Raw genomic sequence first — 23,321 nt, 5'->3', positions numbered from 1 at the left:
GCACTCCTCTATAAAATGCCAAATGAAGAAAATTAAAATTTTCTTCATGCATACCATCTATGCCGATGCTTCTGAGACTTCAGCATGCATAAGAATTTAGCAGGTTGTTAAAACACAGATTCCTACCCAGCCCCAGAGAATATGATTCAGTAGGACTGGTGTGGACCCCAAGGTTCTGCAGCTCTAACAAGCACCCAGTTGCTGATGCTACTGCTGCTGGTCTGGAAACCACCGTTGGAATAGCACTGTTCTATACTAATAGCCTATTCAGTGAAGGCTGAAATCCCACTTTTGGAGATCCCTTTCCTGGGGTAAAGAAACGCGCAAATAAAATATACTAACCCATGTTATCGACTAAAGCAACTAAAGCTGAATTATAAATTTGGGTTTCAATTCAATTAAGCAAACTTACTTTGCTGCCTTGTACTGCATCAGCTGTAGACATCCATCTTAACTTTGAGAAGTATTCAATCTATGTATGTATATAAATAACAAGGCAAATTATCACGAGGCTGTGATATGACAAATACCAAAAATAAAGTACAAGAATCCTATAAGGATATCATTTTCAGGGGATATCAAAGTGAAGATAAGTAGTCAGAAAATAGTCAAAGAATGCTTATGGAGAAAGCTTGCAAGATACTTTACAATTTGCCATAGAGCTTTCATATAATCTCATTTATCCCATAGAAAAGGCCTATGAGGTAAATATGACTTTATGTATTTTATAGAAGAAGAAACAAAGGCTGAGAGTGCTAAAATAATTTGTCCAAGTTACATTAAAAACAAATGAGTAAGATTTTAAGCGACGAAGCTAAGATGAAAGTCATCCCTGGATGAAGAAAGAGCTGGAGAAGAGAAAGGAAATTATGAGGGTCTGATAGTAACAAAAATATGAATAGTAAAAAAAAATGACATTATCTGCCCACTTAATAATGCCAGGCACCGTACTAACAACTTAATACACATTACCTCATGTAATCCTAAAAATGAATCCCATGAAATAAGTATTATTATTATCCCTGTTTACCAAGGAGGAAAACTGAGGCACAGAGAGTTTAAGTAACATGTCCAAGGTCACACAGCTGATAAATAGCTCTGCCAGAATTGGCACCCAGCTCTCTTAGTGTTTTAGTAGAGAGCAAGGGGTGTACTGGATGACTAGGAACTTTGATGCTACAGGTGAGGGGCAGATAAGATTAGAAAAGGGACTATCTACCTAAGAAGGGTTGAATTTGATATGGTAAGCAAAGGGGAGTCGATGAAAATTTTGTTTTGTTTTATTTTAAATATGAAAGTAAAAAGATCAGAAATCTGTTTCAGAATGATATCTCTGGAAACAGAGTCTAGGATGGTTTAGAGGGGGACAGACAAGGCCAAATTAATCAGTTATGACTTCCAGGATTCACCTGAAAGCTGGAGCCAGAAGACTGTGACAAGCCCCAGATAAGTATTGAATCGCAGGAAGGAGGAGAAAGGGCTCCAGAACTGAGATTTTGTTCAAGAGGACACGCTGCAGAGAGGCATCATGACCAACCCTAAGGGTTGGGGACCTCAAGTAGACCTTAGAAAAGCCTAGAATCCTTGGGTTGGTGAGATACTTTACAGTTTGCCATACAGCATGCATATAATCTCATTTTGTCTTTAGAAGAAGCCTGTGAAATAGATATCACCTGCTCTATTTTGTTTTTCATTTTTTGTTTGTTTGGTTTTGTTTTGAGACAGGGTCTCATTCTGTCACTCAGGCTGGAGTGCAGTGACGTGATCACTGCTTACTGCAGCCTCTGCCTCCCAGGCTTAGTTGATCCTCTCACCTCAGACTCCTGAGTAGCTGGGACCACAAGTGCACACCACCACACTCAGCTAATTTTTGTATTTTTTGTAGAGACGGGGTTTCACCATGTTGCCCAGGCTAGTCTCAAACTCCTGGGTGCAAGTGATCTGCACACCTCAGCCTCCCAAAGTGGTGAGATTAGAGGCGTGAGCCATCACGCCCCCCTGACCCCCACTACCCCATTTTGTAGATAAAGAAATGAAGGCTTGGAGGGTGAAAAACAATTTGTCAAAGGTACAAAGCAAGGAAAGCTAGAGCCAAAGAATTAAGTTCAGAGTTTACATTACACTTTCCTAAAAGAAAAAATTGGACATGTTTCACACGTTGTCTGACAGCCCTGATGGTGGTTCCCTGTGGCAGCAGGTCATAGGGCCCTGATGGCAGTCAGTAAAAAGAGACTTCCAAGATCAAATAAGATGAGATTAAATTGGGTTGTCACCTACAGAACTGCTCAAAGCCTCCAATGTATGTAGGCATTGCAAAGCTATAAAAAAGGAGGCTGTAGTATACATCATTTGCCAAAAAGAAAATAATTGGCATATAAAAGCTTTACTTTTTGCAGAATACATATTAACCATGCAGCATAATGTGCAACTACTCTGAACCCTTCCCTGAGGAAGTTATTCTCAGTAAGGTCATCATATGATTGCTTGCTGGATCAAGAAGTGAATCCATTGGATGCCTTCAGCACTTCCATGATTCTATATGTGCGTCCTGACACTGGCGCACATAATAAAGTCTTGTTGCTTTAGAAAAAGAAAAGAAGTATTCCTCACTATCTGAACTTGTTATACAAACTCTCGCTATCTGAACTCAGGAACCAAATAGATTTGGGAAAGCATAGAATACTTGTATATACTTCTCTCAAATGAGATACACATTTCTTAACTTCCTGGGGGGATGGGGAATATAAGGTAAACCTTTACGGAAATACGTTACTAAACACATAATAGGCTATGGTGAGTCAATTGCCTGACTGCACCATTCCTATCCTTCTTTATTCATCTGTTTGTTGGAGGGGGACTGGAAACCTGCAAACTACATTTCCCAGACTCCCTGGCCTGTTGGCCTCAGGTTAGGTTCTGCCAATGGGAAGGAATGAGGGGAGATAGGAAGGTGGAAGCAAGCCAGAAGACATTTTTCTCCTGCTTCTGGTGGCATCTCTGACTCAGCAGATGGCCTTCTATTTTTCCAGCAGCTGTGATGATGGGCAATTGCTGGTGGCTGCCAGCCACTGGGTGCTACAGTGACATTAGCAGATCTTGACATGATGGGCAGCTGCAGACTCCAGTGGCCTTTGGTGTTTTCAAGAGTGACGAGATTCCAAAAGCTGCAGCAGTGGATAATTTCAGTGACGAATATGCTCCTGAGCTCTGAAAACATCACCTCTTCCCTATTGTTCCTGCAGTCCTAGTAATGGTTCCTCCAGTCCCTAGGGTATCTTCTTGCAGTGGCTACTCTCTGTGGTACCTAACTTCCCCTTTTTGCTCCTTGCACTTTGCCAATACTTTTGTAAACAATTTCCTATATCAAATTCCCTCTGAAATACCTAGACTAATTGTTTTCCTAACTGAGCACTGACTGATAGACTCACACAACTAAGTCTTCCCATGTTATTGCACTATTTCTCGAACTTTCCTATAGAAGCCCTTCTCAAGGTAGAGAAGGATGAATGTGATTTCTATTTTCCCCACATCTGGCATCTGATGGTTTAGCCCAAAGCAGTTTCCAAAAGCAGGAAATATATTTTCCATCTTTTGTTTCATCTTAAAAAGTTTATTTTCATATAAAATAGACGTCATAGATGATTTCACATGAAAGATGCATCAAGTTTATTCTGTGGTTTCACTTACCCTGGCCTGTCATATACCTGCTGGTGTGAATATCTCAGTTTGAAAGCAAAAAATCCAAGTGCCTTCTAAGACCCTCTCAGCAATAAGTCACCAAAGGACTGGCTCTTCTCTTTACAGAGCAAACTCTGGAAGGCACCTTAGCAAAGTGGAAAATATACGGGCTCTGGAGCCAGACAGTCTGGGTTCCAATTCTAAGAGATATTTATTAGCTGTGTGACTAAAGGCCAATTTTTTTTTTAGCCTCTCTGAGCCTTGATTTCTTTGTCTATAAATTGAAGCTAGGAATCTCTACCATACCAGGTTGTTGTGAGGATTTGCTGTAATATAGGAAAAATGCTTGGGACCTTCTAGACACTTAACAAATGGTAAATTGCTATTGCAATTATCTGCTAATGCACATGGCAGCCTTTCCTGGTTGGCATCCAAGCTCCTCCTCTCTGTAGCTCTTGGGAATGAAAATGAAGCTAACAGCCCACTCCCATATTCATAAGCTAAAAGAAGACTTCATAGAAATTGATAATTGTTTCTCATCAGGAAGAGGACAGGACCCCTTGATCCAGTGACTTACTTTTAGTCAGCCTTAATCTCCCCTAACAGGGAACTGCTTCATGAAGGGGGTCAATAGTGACACCTCTACAACCATTATCATTTGTGCTGCCTCTGATTGTTTTCTTACATTCCAGAATGCCAAATAATGTCTGGAAACCTAGGCACAGCTTCTGCCCAGTAGCTCATAATATAAATATACTTTTCTATAATTGTAGGATGTGTACATCCGATGCTGAAACCACACTGGCTGTGCCACATTTGACTCCAGGCAAAAATTTAAATAAAATGGGCAGCCTGAGCTTCAAACATTTGGGAGATGGGTATGCTTTGGGTTTGTTGAGAATTTTTGTCCTTTGTCTCTAGGTGAAATCTTCACTATTATTAGAAGCTGTAATAGTCATAAACAGCAATAATGCTGTCAAGAAATGCATGACTTCAAGACGCTATATTTAAAGGACACTTACTTTGAAGTGCTTACATTTATGAGATAGAGAGTATGAGTCCTAACGCTTTGCATGGTCTCCTGTCATTCCTTCTCTCCTATTATGCCCATAGTTATCTCTTCATCACTAAATGTTCACTGGGCTAGTATCAGTAGACCCCGTTTTAAATTTTAGGTAAATGATAATAAACCAGAAGGAATTAGATCTTAGACCTTCAAGTTTTATTCTACAGGATTGTGAAATAAGTGGTCAATTGGAGGAGGGAAAGGAGGGCTTGGTACACTTAAAAAATAGCAGGTACTTGCTTTGTAGAGCAAGAGAATTTTTTATTTTCTAAAAATTAATGAATTCTGTTTGCTTTAAAAATGTGATCAGCATACCTACATCAGCATTTCAGTAGTCCAATACTTCCATTTAATTGATTAATAATTTTAGTAAGTTTAGACACTTCAAAAGATGATCCATTTATTCATTCAAGGAATAAATATTTGTTGAGCACCTACTATATGTCAGGCAGACAATATCATACTGAATGGGCAAAAACTGGAAGCATTCCCTTTGAAAACTGGCACAAGACAGGGATGCCCTCTCTCACCACTCCTATTCAACATAGTGCTGGAAGTTCTGGCCAGGGCAATCAGGCAGGAGAAGGAAATAAAGGGTATTCAGTTAGGAAAAGAGGAAGTCAAATTGTCCCTGTTTGCAGATGACATGATTGTATATCTAGAAAACCCCACCGTGTCAGCCCAAAATCTCCTTAAGCTGATTAGCAACTTCAGCAAAGTCTCAGGATACAAAATCAATGTACGAAAATCACAAGCATTCTTGTACACCAATCACAGACAAACAGAGAGCCAAATCATGAGTGAACTCCCATTCACAATTGCTTCAAAGAGGATAAAATACCTAGGAATCCAACTTACAAGGGACGTGAAGGACCTCTTCAAGGAGAACTACAAACCACTGCTCAATGAAATAAAACAGGATACAAACAAATGGAAGAACATTCCATGCTCATGGGTTGGAAGAATCAATATCGTGAAAATGGCCATACTGCCCAAGGTAATTTATAGATTCAATGCCATCCCCATCAAGCTACCAATGACTTTCTTCACAGAATTGGAAAAAACTACTTTAAAGTTCATATGGAACCAAAAAAGAGCCCACATCGCCAAGTCAATCCTAAGCCAAAAGAACAAAGCTGGAAGCATCACGCTACCTGACTTCAAACTATACTACAGGGCTACAGTAACCAAAACAGCATAGTACTGGTACCACAACAGAGACAGATCAATGGAACAGAACAGAGCCCTCAGAAATAATGCCGCATATCTACAACTATCTGATCTTTGACAAACCTGACAAAAACAAGCAATGGGGAAAGGATTCCCTATTTAATAAATGGTGCTGGGAAAACTGGCTAGCCATATGTAGAAAGCTGAAACTGGATCCCTTCCTTACACCTTATACAAAAATTAATTCAAGATGGATTAAAGACTTACATGTTAGACCTAAAACCATAAAAACCCTAGAAGAAAACCTAGGCAATACCATTCAGGACATAGGCATGGGCAAGGACTTCATGTCTAAAACACCAAAAGCAATGGCAACAAAAGCCAAAATTGACAAATGGGATCTAATTAAACTAAAGAGCTTCTGCACAGCAAAAGAAACTACCATCGGAGTGAACAGGCAACCTACAGAATGTGAGAAAATTTTTGCAACCTACTCATCTGACAAAGGGCTAATATCCAGAATCTACAATGAACTCCAACAAATTTACAAGAAAAAAAAAAACAACCCTATCAAAAAGTGGGTGAAGGACATGAACAGACACTTCTCAAAAGAAGACATTTACGCAGCCAAAAAACACATGCACAAATGCTCATCATCACTGGCCATCAGAGAAATGCAAATCAAAACCACAATGAGATACCATCTCACACCAATTAGAATGGCCATCATTAAAAAGTCAGGAAACAACAGGTGCTGGAGAGGATGTGGAGAAATAGGAACACTTTTACACTGTTGGTGGGACTGTAAACTAGTTCAACCATTGTGGAAGTCAGTGTGGCGATTCCTCAGGGATCTCGAACTAGAAATACCATTTGACCCAGCCATCCCATTACTGCGTATATACCCAAAGGACTATAAATCATGCTGCTATAAAGACACATGCACACATATGTTTATTGCGGCACTATTCACGATAGCAAAGACTTGGAACCAACCCAAATGTCCAACAACGATAGACTGGATTAAGAAAATGTGGCACATATACACCATGGAATACTATGCAGCCATAAAAAATGATGAGTTCATGTCCTTTGTAGGGACATGGATGAAACTGGAAAACATCATTCTCAGTAAACTATCGCAAGGACAAAAAACCAAACACCGCATGTTCTCACTCACAGGTGGGAATTGAACAATGAGAACTCATGGACACAGGAAGGGGAACATCACACTCCGGGGACTGTTGTGGGGTGGGGGGAGTGGGGAGGGACAGCATTAGGAGATATACCTAATGCTAAATGACGAGTTAATGGGTGCAGCACACCAACATGGCACATGGATACATATGTAACAAACCTGCACATTGTGCACATGTACCCTAAAACCTAAAGTACAATAATAAAAAAAAATAAGTAAAAATAAAAATAAAATTGGCAAGCTGGTGAATTGGATCTGGTGAAAGACACTGAAGGGTCAAAGGTGACTCCAAGTTTCTGGTTTGTGAAACTGGATAGATACTGATATATTTACTGAGTTAGGTTATGCAGGAATTGGAACAAGTTTGAGATAAGTGTGGGATATGTTGAATTTGAGGTACCATTAATCCAAAGGGGTCTAGAACTAAGAGGAGATGTCTGAGCTAAAGTTTAGCAATAAAATATGATTAATCTCACCTAACAATATATTAACAGTCATGACAACTTTCTTTCTTCCTTTTTAATCTTTTTTAGAGATAGAATCTCGCTCTGTCACCCAGGCTGGAGTGCAGTGGTGCACTCATAGCTCACTGCAGCCTCAAACTCCTGGGCTCAAGTGATCTTCCTGCCTCAGCCTCCCAAGTAGCTAGGACTACAAGCCTGGGCCAGTATACCCGGCTAATTTTTTTTTTTAATTTTTGTTGTAGAGACAGGGTCTTTCTATGTTGCCTAAGCTGATGACAACTTTCAATCAGCAATAATTGTGCTTTGATTAAAATCTCATTAGCTGCAATATCACCTCTGCACAAAAATTGTCACGACAATTTTGCATTTACATGTATACCTTATAAGGTTATCCACTGCCAATATTTAACAGCTTAGGTGGAAACACACATGCATATATACCATTCCACAGGTAACAAAATTTCAAAAGAAAACCTGATTTGTTGATGAGAATACATGGACAAATAGAGGGGAAAAACACACACTGGGGCCTATCAGAAGGTGGAGGGTGGAGGGTGGGAAGAGGAAGAGGATCAGGAAAAATAACTAATGGATACCAGGCTTAATACCTGGGTAATGAAACAATCTGTACAACAAACCCCCGTGACACATGTTCACCTGTGTAACAAACCTGCCCATCCTGCACGTGTACCCCTGAACTTAAAAGTTAAAAAAATTAAAAAACAATAACAGAAATAATTCGCAAATCACACACACACCAAAAAAAACCTGATTTGTTGTAATTCTTGTCTTCCTCTCATTAACTGTAATAGTAACATTTATTGAGTGTTTTCTATATGCCAGGCATTCTAAGTGCTCGCATGTATTTTAATTCTTTCAATCTTTATAAAGATTCTTTAAGATAGATATTGATATTATCATGTCCATTTCACAGATGAAGAGGGTGAGCCACAGATAGAATGAGTAACTGGTCTAGGATTGGCCACCCAATCAGTAGCAGAGATATGAGTCAAGCCAAAGTGGTCTGTGTCCAAACCCAGTGCCCATAACCACTATACCACACTGCCCTACAAAGGGAGGTATTCAACACCCACAAGGATTTCTAGACACAGGGCGTACCCCAAAATTCTAAAGTAGTCCCACTTGACCCAGCTCACCGTCTGTAGTCATACAATTCCCCAGCTCCCAGGTTCCCGTGTTTTTAGAAAAATACATTCCCTAAAGTGGCAGCAATGATTGCTTCTTCAAATGTTTTTAAGTCTTTGTGCTGCTGGCTCAGATGGTTTTCTTGCTGGCACAGGAAAGCAATAAAGCCAATAAGGAAACTATGAAGAAGAAAGCTTCTTGAAAGAGATCTGAAATCATTTTTCAAAGTATGTAGAAGGGGGAAATGTTTGCAAAACAATAAGATCTGTCTGCAAAACTTTCCAAAAGCTTTAGCCATACCAGGCACTCGAATCTCCAAGAAACCCTTTAATCTCTGAGATAGTGAAGACATCATAAGCATCAGTGCATTAATAACAAAGGACTTGTTTTTTCTATTGAGCAGCTAAAACATATTTCTTTCCTGGGAAATATTTTCTAGATTTCATCATTCCTGGTCATAAATTATGTATTTTTAAATTGTTGTTACTCAGCTGATAGAGTCAGTTGGACAATTATTTTTACAGAGGCATAACTTGACAGTGATTTAATATCACAAACTTCACTGTGCCTGCTCTAAGTTTGTCATTTGAAAATAAAATCATCTGAGAAAAGCGAATTCATCTTGCACAGAAAAACTATGATAAATTGTACTGTCTTTCACACAGCCCTGGGTAAGGTTCCAAACTCATGTTTCTTTTATCTTATTGGTAAGTCCCCTCAAATCACAGTTGTCTTAATGCCTATTCCTTCTTTTTTTCTTTTTCTTTTTATCTATTGTCTCCCTCCACCTACCTTACCCATCTTATCTCGTACTCCTCCTTCTCTCCTATTCTCACCTCCTATCTTCCCAACTCATAGTCTTTACCCTTCTCAATTCCGAAAAGAATTAAATCACGTACATGTATCATGTTTTCAACTTTTGCCATTGGTATATAGCAGGAGTTGGCAAACCACAGCCTGTTGACCAAATGTAGCTCTCTGCCCGTTGTTATAAAGTTTTGTTGGAACACAGGCAAACGTATTTGTTTTCATACCGTCTATGGCTGTTTTTCGTGGTACAAGAGCAGAGTTGAATAGTTGCAACTGAGACCCTATGGCCTGCAAAGCCTGAAATATTTACTATATGGACCTATACAGAAAAACTTTGCTGACCAAAGTGTAGCGCTCAGCCTCTAGCAGCCAGATTTCCGGGGTCTTTGGACATATCTCTCTAGGTCAGGGGCCTGGATCACAATTCGGCTACCTTGTGACCCTAGAAAGTCACTTATCATCTCTGTGCTCCAGTTCTCTCATTTGTAAAATCAGAACCCCCAAAAGTCATTTTTGCCCGTATTTCAGAAGGTCACAGTGATCATACATAAAATTACATTCTCAATATATGAATGGGGAAAGGTATTGAAACACTGTAACTTCAGATCCCAGGAAAATGGTTTTCCAGTGGGCATCATCCTGAAAAGCATAAATGACCTGGGCAGCAAATAGACCTTCCACTTGAGATATTCCAATCTCAATATTTATCTTTAACTGCTCACTCACCTTCATACCCTCTCTTTCCAGACGTGAGAGTTCTCTTGTGATAAAGAAGCATAAGGCCAGCTTCACATACTCCCTGCAGAAGGAATTCGGTGGCTGAGTCCACCCAGGGAGCTACTAGGCCCAGCACCAACATGAGACCCAATAGCTAGCTGCCAGAAGTTTGTGCTGGCCATGGCCGCTTGAAGTTTGTTCTTTAGCTGCTGTTTTCTCAAGATGTTCCCAGGTTTCCACTTTTGGGCTGAGGCTGCCACCCTGCTTGTTATACTTCCATTTATGAAGCCTGGTGTTGTCATTCAAGCTGTTTAAGGACAACATTGTTTCTCGTCAAACTTACTTGGCAAAATGATCCCCTTGTGAAAACATGGATATGGTACTGAGAGCCTTCGTGGAGATCATGTACATACATGTTTGGGATTGTTTCTCACCTCTTCAACAGAATATTGGAGAATAAACACCCTCTACAGCTATCACAAAATGGCAGTCATCAGTATGGCGTCATCTTCAGGTCTATAATGAGGAACAATTTGAGAATAGCCCAAATGGGCTCCCTTCCTATATTCCCTATTTGACCGAAGGTGTGAAAAGACTCAGGTGAAAATGTTAATGTCACTTAGAAGAGTCCAGGCTTTAACCTGTGACCACTCCAAATTCCCATCAGCTAGCAAAGTCCTGACAAATTTGATGTGGAGGAAAGAAATGAGAAAGTCCGGGAGTAAGGAACGTGGGAGAGAAGGGCATACCACATGCCTGCATAAAGGGTGTCACAAGGACACAGCTAACCCAGCAAGGGACTCATGCAGAAGACAGCTGTCCACATCTAGCAGGAAGGTGCAAGCACCGGGTTCTTCAAGGCCTCCTAGCTCTTGCTGCTCAAGGCATGTGCATCACCTGGGAGCTTGTCAAAGATGTAGAATCTTAGGCCCTATCCCAGACCAGCTGTACTTTAATGAGATCCCCAGGTGATTCATACTTGCATTAGAGTTGAGAAGTGCTGCCCTAGGGCAGGCTCAATAGTAAAAAAAGGACTTGTGCCAGTTTTTAAGTTGTTGTCCAGTTACTAATTTATTCTCTCAGCTCCAAACCTGCTCTTCTATGCTCTGTTCTGTGACGCTGACGCTGGGGCTCCAGAAAGCGCATATCTGCTTTGCCAGCTGCACCTTTTTCAGCTCTGCCAGCCAGATACCACCTCCCAGGAGTCCAGCCCCACAGCCCCTCCTCTGAGCTCAGAGACTTCAGCACCAGCTGAGCGGTGCCCACCCTCAGAGCTCTGAGTTTCAGCAGTATGGGGCCCCTCCTCTAAGTTTCTAGATTTTGATATTTCCAGCTTCTTCCTTTGTTCCCTCAGCCTCAGGGGTGGGGTTCCTGCACTTGCTACCTCTGAAGTACCTTCGAGTTCTCTTTATGCCCTTTCAATTACCTAGTCAACAACAACTTTATACTTCGTTTTCATTAACAATGTCTTTCTATGAAAACCTCACTATTCAAATACCTGGTATGCCTTCTGTCTCCTGATTAGACCCCAAGGTAATCCACCAGAACTAGTCCAGGGACAGGCTGCTCCCACGGGGCGACCAGATGACTTTCTATTGCACCCTCCTCACCACAGAGAAAGCCTAAAAAGAATAACACGCCCCACAGCCCCCAAGGAGAAGCCCCTTTTACCCCAGAGGATGTGCCAGCTGTGCTTAAGGGCCAAAGCTAAACCCAGACAGGAAGCGTGGGCAGAGAAGAGGGCCAGAAAAAGAGGCCCTTGGGTTGCTGGCCCACATGTGGCTCAGAGCCCTCAGAAGCCCTGCTACTTCGCACTGTCGAACTTCCCCCAGCTCCTCTGTGCCACTACCTAGTCCCACTATGAGAGGAGACTGGTGTTCAGCAAAAGGAATAGCTCCTTTCTTGGGTTGGAGTGGGGGTGCTGGGGAGCCTCCCCCCACAGCAGCAGGCAATGCAAACAGGGAGTTGAAAAGAGAGGCTACACATTTTGCTAAAGCAGAGGTGAGTGGGGAATAAAAGCGGGGGCTGGAATTTAAGCACATAGAAGCCCCCACCCCACTCCCAATACAGAGACATACAGGAGTAGAAAGACATAGGGCGGTTCTCTGCAGTGTGTCATCTCACCCGGAAGTAACAGTCCCCTCCTAGGAAATGATGGATTCTGCCTGCTCTCCTCAGCTCTTCAGAAGCAAGAAGTTGTCAGGAATATTCAATTAAAAGGAAAGCCAAAACACCAAAACAAAACAAAAAAGAACCGGAGTGTTTAAATTGCAAAACCCATTTGCAAAAAAAGGGCCTAACAATAATAAAGAAAAAATAAAGATTGATAGTAAACACCAAATGGAGCAAGAATTATGTAATTTGATGGAAGAGAAGTGGAATCAAACAAAATATAGATTTTCAAGGAAATCAGAACCAAGAGTTCTTAATTTCCTTGTGAGTTTTGAAACTACTTAAAAGTATTATTGCTATGAACCATCTCTCTATCTCTCTATACGTTATTTAGATAAAAGTAGAGAAGAGAGACCACTTCACATGTGTGACCCCTACTATGTGCCAGGGATTTGGGTTACAGTGCTGAATTTTAACATCAGTGAATTTTCTCTCATCTGCCAAATAAAACTGTTATTACCATCCCCACTTCAGGAGGAAAATGAAGCTCAGAGGTCCTGAGGCTTACTGGATATTTGGGTGCATGGACAAATGGAATTGGGCTGCAGACTCCATAAGCTGTCTTCCATACCAGGAAGCCTCCTCCCAACAATTTACTTGTGGGTTATTGAAGTCTTCCACTTTTTTTACAGCCTGCCCTGATTTATTGTTTCCTGCATGTTGATTAAAACATTCAGCTTTGCTGGATTTGATTATTTAAGTAGTCTCTTACGTAACCCAACTTTGGTTCTACTATTTAAGTATGGAATTTCTAGCCACCAAGAATCTATAGTTCCTTGCTCATCATAAAGAAATCTTCATTTATGATCTCCTTTGCCAAGTATACCCTCAAGTTTTATCTGTACAATGGAGCTTATTGCCTGATAAAATTATGTGCAACCTCGGGATGGAAACCACAAAGTGAATTGTAACTGAATCATTAGGTAGCACACGCCTCATTTTTGAAAGCCTCTCCATTCATGATGATGCTGTCTAAAGACACCACCAAGTTGTAGGTTCTTATTTTTTTGTCGGTTCTTATAAACAGACTTCATGTTTTATTATACCAATCGTATGAATGTCAATTGCCCTCTGTAGCAGTGGTTCTCACACTTGAGCGTGCATCAGAATCCTCTGGAGGGCTTGTGAAAACAGATTGCTGGACCTCACCCCCAGAGTTTCTGGGTCAGCAGGTCTGGGATGGAGCCCAAACATTTGTATTTCTAACCAGTTCCCCAGTGATGCTGATGCTGCAGGTCTAGAGACCATACTTTGAGAACCACAGCTCTATAGGAAGGCTATAGAAAATGAACTAGCCATCCCCACCTTTCTTCTTTAGTAATGAAACCCTGATTTTAATTTGGGGTGAAAATGCCTCTAGCTAAAAAGATTCTATTTCTCAACCTCTCTTGCAACTTGGTGTGGCCATGTGACTAAGTTCCAGCCTGTGAACTATAAACAAAAGTGTTGTGTGGGAATTCCAGGAAAGCTGCTTGAGGGAAGCTGAGTCACTGGGAAGAGGCCTATGCTATGTAGCCCCTATGATGCCACCTCCTGGGATTTAGGCCCTCGTACAACCCCCTCTGCTTGAGTGTGGGCTGGATTTCTAATGGGAGAAGCCAGCTGCCATGTCATAAGGCAGCCCTGTGGAGGGGCCTACATAACTGAGCTTGAAAGGGGACCTTGTGAGGCCTGCCAGCAACTGCAGAAGTGAGCTCAGAAGTGGATCCTCCCCAGTTGAGCTAGAGATGACTGCAGCCCCTGCTGACACCTTGATTGCAGCCTGTAAGAGCATGAGCCACGACCACACAGCTAAGCTGCTCCCGATGATGAGCCACAGAAACTGTGAGATAGTGTTTATCATATCCAGCCCTCAAGTGTTGGGGTAATTTGTTACACAGCAATACACCACTAATCCAGAACCCCTTGACCTCCCTCAGCTGTTTCATTCTGCTGGCCTTGTACCTGGGTACAGGAGTGAGAGCTGCACAAGCCTCTCTCCACCATAAGGACAGAACCCACAGGATGAGCATGGCAGAGTCAGATGGAGAAATCTGGGTCCTGTGGATGCCTGAAAGCCAACACAGGGCTGCACACTTCCTGACTCTCTTTACATGAGGGAGAAATAGACTCCTCTCTTATTGAAGCTTGAAAAAAAAAAAAAAAACACGTATGCCTGGCTCTCTTCCTTTCATCAAGTCTCTAAAATAGCAATATAATTTTTAATAGACACTTAGCTCTTGCTATGTGCCAGACTGCGTCTAAATGCTTTACAGATATTAACCCATGAAATTGTCATCACAACCCTATTGTGAGTTCCACTTTGCAGATGAGTAACCTGGAGCTCAGAGAGGTTAAGTGACTTGCTGAAGGTCACCCAGCTAGGAAGTGGCAGAGCCAGGATTATCAATCCAGGCACTCTGGCTGCAAAGTCTGTGCTTTTAGCCATGAAGCCCTGTTGTGTTAACATTTACTAAGCACTTCCTGAGTGCCAAACATCATGCTAATTGCTTCACACTTTTTACAGATGAGGAATCTGAAGCTCAGAGAGGGTTAAGTACCTTTCTCAAAACCACAGTCTAGAAGTGGCAAGTTGAAATTCAAATCTACATTTCTTTGCTTCTAGGGCCAGCACTCTTACTACTTGGGAAATGACGCTTCTATTCTGGGCTTCATTTGTCTTCAAGCATTCCCAGTGACTGCGTCATTTAGCCCAGTGCTCCCCAAACTTGGCTGTGCTTACAGATCACGTGGGGTTCTTGGTATATAGAGATTTTGACTCTATTTATCAAGTAGGTATGAGCTTTGGCCTGAGAATCCGCATTTCTCACACACCACCCACTGCCTCTCTTACCATGTGACTGTAATGCTACTGGTTCAGGGACCACGATTTTCATATCAGGGATCCACTTCCCCCTAAACTTCAAGCCATATGGGAACATCACCTCTCTTGTGGTAGTGGTCCTCCTAAATTCAGGCCAGTCGGCTCATTCCCTCCTGTCTCATGTGGCCTTCCTGTCTCTTCTGACTGCAGGGGCTGTGTTTCTCCTGGAAGGATGGAGGAGACTGACATTCTCCTTAGCAAGGCTTGACCTTAAGTGGCTATAAAACAAGAGGGAACTGGAGGAGGTGGTCAATCAAGTTCTTTCCAGCTCTAAAAGTTCTTGATTTTGTGCACAATATGATTTTCTGCCACTTCCCACACCTTTGTACTTCTCTGATGAAGCAACAAAGTAATCTGAATTACCACATAATTAAATGCATCTCATTTGACACAGGGGAAATCAGTGTGTCCAACAGAGAAGCGAAGAGACTTGCCAGGTTGTAGAGCTAAGGGGCTGGCGAGCTGTGACCAGATGCTGGTGTTTCTCAGGCTTGACTACGCCTCTGGGGGTCCAGTTAAAATACAGAGGCTGATCCAGGAGGTCTGGGGTGGCACCGGAGAGTCTGCATTTCTAAGCAGTTCTCAGGTAAAGCCGATGCTGCTGGCCCAGGGACCTCGCTTTGAGGGGCACAGGTCCAGGGTGCTTTTCTCATACTACTGCTCTCCTCTCCAACTGGGCAACCGCAGCATCAGTAATGTAGCCCCCATGCACAGAAGAGGCAGGAAGAACAAAGTGAGACAGGAAGGAGTGAGCCCAGTGGCCCGAATTTAGGAGGACCACTACCACAAGAGAGGTGAGGTTCCCGTACGGCCCGAAGTTCAGGGGGAAGTGGTTAGAGTCCCTGCGAGTGCTGAGAACACAACAAAAGCAAAGTACATACACACAGACGCAACTTCCGGCTCTTGGGCAGAGCTTTTCTGGCATTTTTCTGACACAAGCGCCAGTCCCCCCCCCCCCCACCCCCAACCCCGCCGAGCTGATCTTGGCCCTGTAGGCACAAATCTGGGTGGCATCGGGAGTACAGGGGCCTAGCCTCAGGGGAAGCCCCCAGGAGACAGCCTGACTTTCAGCACTGGTTCCTATGCATCTAGGAAACTTGTGACCTCGATTTAGTCTTAAGCAAATGCCCACTGTGTGCCTAGCACTGTGCTAGGTGCTCTGGGAGACACAAAGTATAAAATATAGTCTCAGGCCCAGGAAGAAATATGGTCTTCCCTACATGCACACGTATGTTTATTGCGGCACTATTTACAATAGCAAAGACATGGAACCAACCCAAATGCCCATCAATGATCGACTGGGTAAGGAAAATGTGGCACACATACACCATGGAATACTATGCAGCCATAAAAAGGAATGAGATCATGTCCTTTGCAGGGACATGGATGAAACTGGAAGCCATCATCCTCAGCAAACTAACACAAGAACAGAAAATCAAATACCACATGTTCTCACTCATAAGTGGGAGTTGAACATTGAGATCACATGAACACAGTGAGGGGAACAATACACACCAGGGCCTGTTGGGGATCGGGGGTGAGGGGAGGGAGCTTAGAGAACGGGTCAATAGATGCAGCAAACCACCATGACACATGTATACCTATGTAACAAACCTGCCCGTTCTGCACGTGTATCCCTTTTCTTTTTTTAGAAGAAAAAAAAAAAGAAATATGGTCTTCCCCCGATGGCTCACGCCTGTAATCCCAGCACTTTGAGAGGCAGGTAGATCACTTAATGCCAGGAGTTCGAGACCAGCCAGGCCAACATGGCAAAACCCTGTCTCTACTAAAAATACAAAAATTGGCCCAGTGTAGTGGCAGGCACCTGTAATCCCAGCTACTCGGGAGGCTGAGGCAGGAGAATCGCTTGAGCCAGGAGGTGGAGGTTGCAGTGAGCCAAGATCACATCACTGCACTCCAGCCTGGGCAACAGAGTGAGAGTCCGTCTCAAAAGGAAAAAAAAATACCACACACGCACACAAAAAATATGGTCTCTACCCTCGAGGAATTTGTCATCTAGGTAGGGGAGCCAATGTGAAGCAAGCTGGGAATTTAAGAGAGCTCCTAACTTGGCAGTAAGGTACTGGATGTGCAGTGGGAAGTCTCAGATAAAGAAATGGATATGGGTCTGAGAAAGTCAGAAAAGGCTTCGTGGAAGAGGTGATACCTGAGTCGGGGTCTTAGGTAGATGCGGTCAAGTACTAAAGTGGCCCCAATTCCTCCCTGTTCTCTGTATCTTCACTGTTTGCCATGAAACTTTGTAGTGCCCCATCCCCGGCCACTTTAATTCTGGACTCAGCCATGTAGCTTGCTTTGGACATTAGGATATTAAAATTCCTCACAAAGCAGGGATCTGAAAAATTGCTCACATAGTTTCACTTGCCTTTTTATGCCTCAGTCACCACCAGGAAAATATGCCCAGGTGTATGCCCAGGCAAGCAGGGCACAGCCAATTCATCCCAGTTGTCCCAGCCAATAGCCAGCCAGACCCCAGACATAGGATCAAGCTCAGCCAAGGTCAGCAGAGCCACCTAACCAACCTCCCCAGGGGTGCAAGCACTGAGTTCTTACTGTTGTATGCCACGGAGGTTCTGTGGCTGTTTTTATGCAGCATTATTATGAAAACACGTAACTGATACAATAGGCAATGAGGTTGGAAGAAAAGAACACTCAAACATTTCCTACAGTGACTCCTTTAGAAAACTGGCTTTGTGTGGTATTAATTGCTACTTAAAACCAAGTTCCCCTGGTTAAATGCACTTGAGAACCACAGTAAATGAAGATAACAGATTTCTTGATGAAGGACTTCCCAGGGCCTTGACTGTGAAATTGTGCACCGTGAAACTCCAGGAGGCAGCATTCAGAATGCAACATGTCCCAAACATTTTTTGAAGTGTTCAGGCATATAGGACCTGTTAGTCTCAGCAAATCATGTGTCATTTCATAACTAGCAGATAAATTGCCCCAGGACAGGAATATTGTCCTTCTTGTCTAGTGTTGTCTCTGGAGACCTAGGGCGATGCTTGCCACATGAGCACCCGGTAAATATGTGTGCAAGGAAGGCAGAGAGGGAAGGGAGAAGGGAGGTAGCACAGATGTGGTGTTTCTTGCCTCTGCTCTTCCATTTGTACCATTGCTTCTGCGAACCATAAATGTATTGGCTTTGTCTACCTGGTGAGCCCCAATTATCCTTCAAAACTCAGCTTACAAGTCATCATTTCCCTGAAAACTTCTCTGACCTCCTCAAGCAAAGTTGGGTAATTCATTCACCGTTATAGATACTGTAAGTACTGTTGCTTCTGTCCACATCCCCTGCAGTGCTGGGGGCTGCATTGTCGATTTCATCTTTCCTACCATACTAAGTGTAAAGTCCACCATACTGTAGGTGCTTAATGAGTATGCACTAGAAAGAGGCCAGGAGAGAGGGAGGGAGGGAGGGAAAAAGGAAAGAGATGGACGGGGAGGAAAGAGAGAATGAGGGAGGGAGGAAGGAAGAGGGAGAGAAGGAGGTAGAAATTAATAAACCATACTCAGAGATCATTTTCATAATAGCAAATGGTTGGTAATGATAGGATTGGAGAGGTTTCCTGGGGATGGGTAGTGGAGAGACATGGATATAAGAAAATGAGTTTACCCTATATTCTGTAAGAAGCCACAGCAAGGAGGTAGCATTAGATAAGCTTTCCTCTGCAAATTGTTTTCAGTCGACAGGTAAAATGCTACTATACTACGTATTCCAAGGTAACCTGAATACAATTTAAGTTATTTACTTAATAGAGGAGATCATATGTAGCAAAAAGAAAAAAAATTGCACAAGGCCTTCAACTGCCTTAAAGTAACATAAAGATCTCTGGAGATGGAGTGGAAATGCTGCACTCAACTGGGGCCGGGTAACCAGAAATGGTCACTCATGAGACTGAACCATGTGTTTACATGGTAAATATTGAATCAAATCTGCCCTCTGTTGCTAAACAGAGGGATGAGTCCCAAGAAGCATAATCTACAATCAGAGTGCAAGAAAATGTTTTCTTTTTTTAAAGCCAGTAACAGTACAAATAAGTGTTTAATCAAGATTCATTTATCGCTAGCCCTTATGAATGGAACGTAAAGAGCCTGTCAAATTTACGAGTTCCATTCTCTACCCTTCACATTTTCAAATAGATGCTAACAGTTTACTCACGACTGTCATACCTGCCGAAGTTGAAGGAATGATTTGTATTTTTCTGAAAGTGGCCCGGCATCATAGGTGTCTTAAATGTTCTACACTAAATAAGAGAAAATCAGAATGTAACAAGTGTGTCTGTTTTATACACTGGTAGTCTCAACTAATTCAAAGGTGGCTGAGAGCACTAAGCAAGCTAAATCTTTTTTTTTTTTTTTTTTTTTTTTTATTTTAAGTGAAATTTTTATTATTAAATACTGGTATATAATTTGCATAAAACTTTTAAAGCATTGGGGAGGTCAGGCAAACACACCTATTGCCAAACTTCAAATTTGTAGCCTCTGCTGTATAAAGTACATGAGATCAGCAACCCTCCCCACTCACATGGCATTTAAAATGATTTTTTTTTTCTTTTTTTTTTTTTTATTATTATACTTTAGGGTTTTAGGGTACATGTGCACAATGTGCAGGTTTGTTACATATGTATCCATGTGCCATGTTGATTTCCTGCACCCATTAACTCGTCATTTAGCAATAGGTGTATCTCCCAATGCTGTCCCTCCCCCCTCCCCCCACCCCACAACAGTCCCCCGAGTGTGATGTTCCCCTTCCTGTGTCCATGAGTTCTCATTGTTCAATTCCCACCTATGAGAGAGAACATGCGGTGTTTGGTTTTTTGTCCTTGCGATAGTTTACTGAGAATGATGTTCTCCAGTTTCATCCATGTCCCTACAAAGGACACGAACTCATCATTTTTTATGGCTGCATAGTATTCCATGGTGTATATATGCCACATTTTCTTAATCCAGTCTATCGTTGTTGGACATTTGGGTTGGTTCCAACTCTTTGCTATTGTGAATAGTGCCGCAATAAACATACGTGTGCATGTGTCTTTATAGCAGCATGATATATAGTCCTTTGGGTATATACCCAGTAATGGGATGGCTGGGTCAAATGGTATTTCTAGTTCGAGATCCCTGAGGAATCGCCACACTGACTTCCACAATGGTTGAACTAGTTTACAGTCCCACCAACAGTGTAAAAGTGTTCCTATTTCTCCACATCCTCTCCAGCACCTGTTGTTTCCTGATTTTTTAATGATGGCCATTCTAACTGGTGTGAGATGGTATCTCACTGTGGTTTTGATTTGCATTTCTCTGATGGCCAGTGATGATGAGCATTTCTTCATGTGTTTTCTGGCTGCATAAATGTCTTCTTTTGAGAAGTGTCTGTTCATGTCCTCTGCCCACTTTTTGATGGGGTTGTTTGTTTTTTTCTTGTAAATTTGTTTGAGTTCATTGTAGATTCTGGATATTAGCCCTTTGTCAGATGAGTAGGTTGCAAAAATTTTCTCCCATTCTGTAGGTTGCCTGTTCATTCTGATGATAGTTTCTTTTGCTGTGCAGAAGCTCTTTAGTTTAATGAGATCCCATTTGTCAATTTTGGCTTTTGTTGCCATTGCTTTTGGTGTTTTAGACATGAAGTCCTTGCCCACGCCTATGTCCTGAATGGTATTGCCTAGGTTTTCTTGTAGGATTTTAATGGTTTTAGGTCTAACATATAAGTCTTTAATCCATCTTGAATTAATTTTTGTGTAAGGTGTAAGGAAGGGATCCAGTTGCAGCTTTCTACATATGGCTAGCCAGTTTTCCCAGCACCATTTATTAAATAGGGAATCCTTTCCCCATTTCTTGTTTTTGTCAGGTTTGTCAAAGATCAGATAGTTGTAGCTATGCGGCATCATTTCTGAGGGCTCTGTTCTGTTCCATTGATCTATGTCTCTGTTGTGGTACCAGTACCATGCTGTTTTGGTTACTGTAGCCTTGTAGTATAGTTTAAAGTCAGGTAGCGTGATGCCTCCAGCTTTGTTCTTTTGGCTTAGGATTGACTTGGCGATGCGGGCTCTTTTTTGGTTCCATATGAACTTTAAAGTAGTTTTTTCCAATTCTGTGAAGAAAGTCATTGGTAGCTTGATGGGGATGGCATTGAATCTATAAATTACCTTGGGCAATATGGCCATTTTCACGATATTGATTCTTCCAACCCATGAGCATGGAGTGTTCTTCCATTTGTTTGTATCCTCTTTTATTTCATTGAGCAGTGGTTTGTAGTTCTCCTTGAAGAGATCCTTCACATCCCTTGTAAGTTGGATTCCTAGGTATTTTATTCTCTTTGAAGCAATTGTGAATGGGAGTTCACTCATGATTTGGCTCTCTGTTTGTCTGTTATTGGTGTACAAGAATGCTTGTGATTTTTGTACATTAATTTTGTATCCTGAGACTTCGCTGAAGTTGCTAATCAGCTTAAGGAGATTTTGGGCTGAGACAATGGGGTTTTCTAGATATACAATCATGTCATCTGCAAACAGGGACAATTTGACTTCCTCTTTTCCTAATTGAATACCTTTTATTTCCTTCTCCTGCCTGATTGCTCTGGCCAGAACTTCCAGCACTATGTTGAATAGGAGCGGTGAGAGAGGGCATCCCTGTCTTGTGCCAGTTTTCAGAGGGAATGCTTCCAGTTTTTGCCCATTCAGTATGATATTGGCTGTGGGTTTGTCGTAGATAGCTCTTATTATTTTGAGATACGTCCCATCAATACCTAATTTATTGAGAGTTTTTAGCATGAAGGGTTGTTGAATTTTGTCAAAGGCCTTTTCTGCATCTATTGAGATAATCATGTGGTTTTTGTCTTTGGTTCTGTTTATATGCTGGATTACATTTATTGATTTGCGTATGTTGAACCAGCCTTGCATCCCAGGGATGAAGCCCACTTGATCATGGTGGATAAGCTTTTTGATGTGTTGCTGGATTCGGTTTGCCAGTATTTTATTGAGGATTTTTGCATCAATGTTCATCAAGGATATTGGTCTGAAATTCTCTTTTTTGGTTATGTCTCTGCCAGGTTTTGGTATCAGGACGATGCTGGCTTCATAAAATGTGTTAGGGAGGATTCCCTCTTTTTCTATCAATTGGAATAGTTTCAGAAGGAATGGTACCAGTTCCTCCTTGTACCTCTGGTAGAATTCAGCTGTGAATCCATCAGGTCCTGGACTCTTTTTGGTTGGTAAGCTATTGATTATTGCCTCAATTTCAGAACCTGTTATTGGTCTATTCAGAGATTCAACTTCTTCCTGGTTTAGTCTTGGGAGGGTGTATTTGTCGAGGAATTTATCCATTTCTTCTAGATTTTCTAGTTTATTTGCATAGAGGTGTTTGTAGTATTCTCTGATGGTAGATTGTATTTCTGTGGGATCGGTGGTGATATCCCCTTTTTCGTTTTTTATTGCATCTATTTGATTCTTCTCTCTTTTCTTCTTTATTAGTCTTGCTAGCGGTCCATCAATTTTGTTGATCTTTTCAAAAAACCAGCTCCTGGATTCATTAATTTTTTGAAGGGTTTTTTGTGTCTCTATTTCCTTCAGTTCTGCTCTGATTTTAGTTATTTCTAGCCTTCTGCTAGCTTTTGAATGTGTTTGCTCTTGCTTTTCTAGTTCTTTTAATTGTGATGTTAGGGAGTCAATTTTGGATCTTTCCTGCTTTCTCTTGTGGGCATTTAGTGCTATAAATTTCCCTCTACACACTGCTTTGAATGTGTCCCAGAGATTCTGGTATGTTGTGTCTTTGTTCTCGTTGGTTTCAAAGAACGTCTTTATTTCTGCCTTCATTTCATTATGTACCCAATAGTCATTCAGGAGCAGGTTGTTCAGTTTCCATGTAGTAGAGCGGTTTTGAGTGAGTTTCTTAATCCTGAGTTCTAGTTTGATTGCACTGTGGTCTGAGAGACAGTTTGTTATAATTTCTGTTCTTTTACATTTGCTGAGGAGAGCTTTACTTCCAACTATGTGGTCAATTTTGGAATAGGTGTGGTGTGGT

Source organism: Nomascus leucogenys, chromosome X (assembly GCF_006542625.1).
Source record: "Nomascus leucogenys isolate Asia chromosome X, Asia_NLE_v1, whole genome shotgun sequence".
NCBI classification, from domain to species: domain Eukaryota; kingdom Metazoa; phylum Chordata; class Mammalia; order Primates; family Hylobatidae; genus Nomascus; species Nomascus leucogenys.
The sequence above is the reverse complement of the archived record's forward strand: the minus strand, read 5'-3'. Positions refer to the sequence as shown.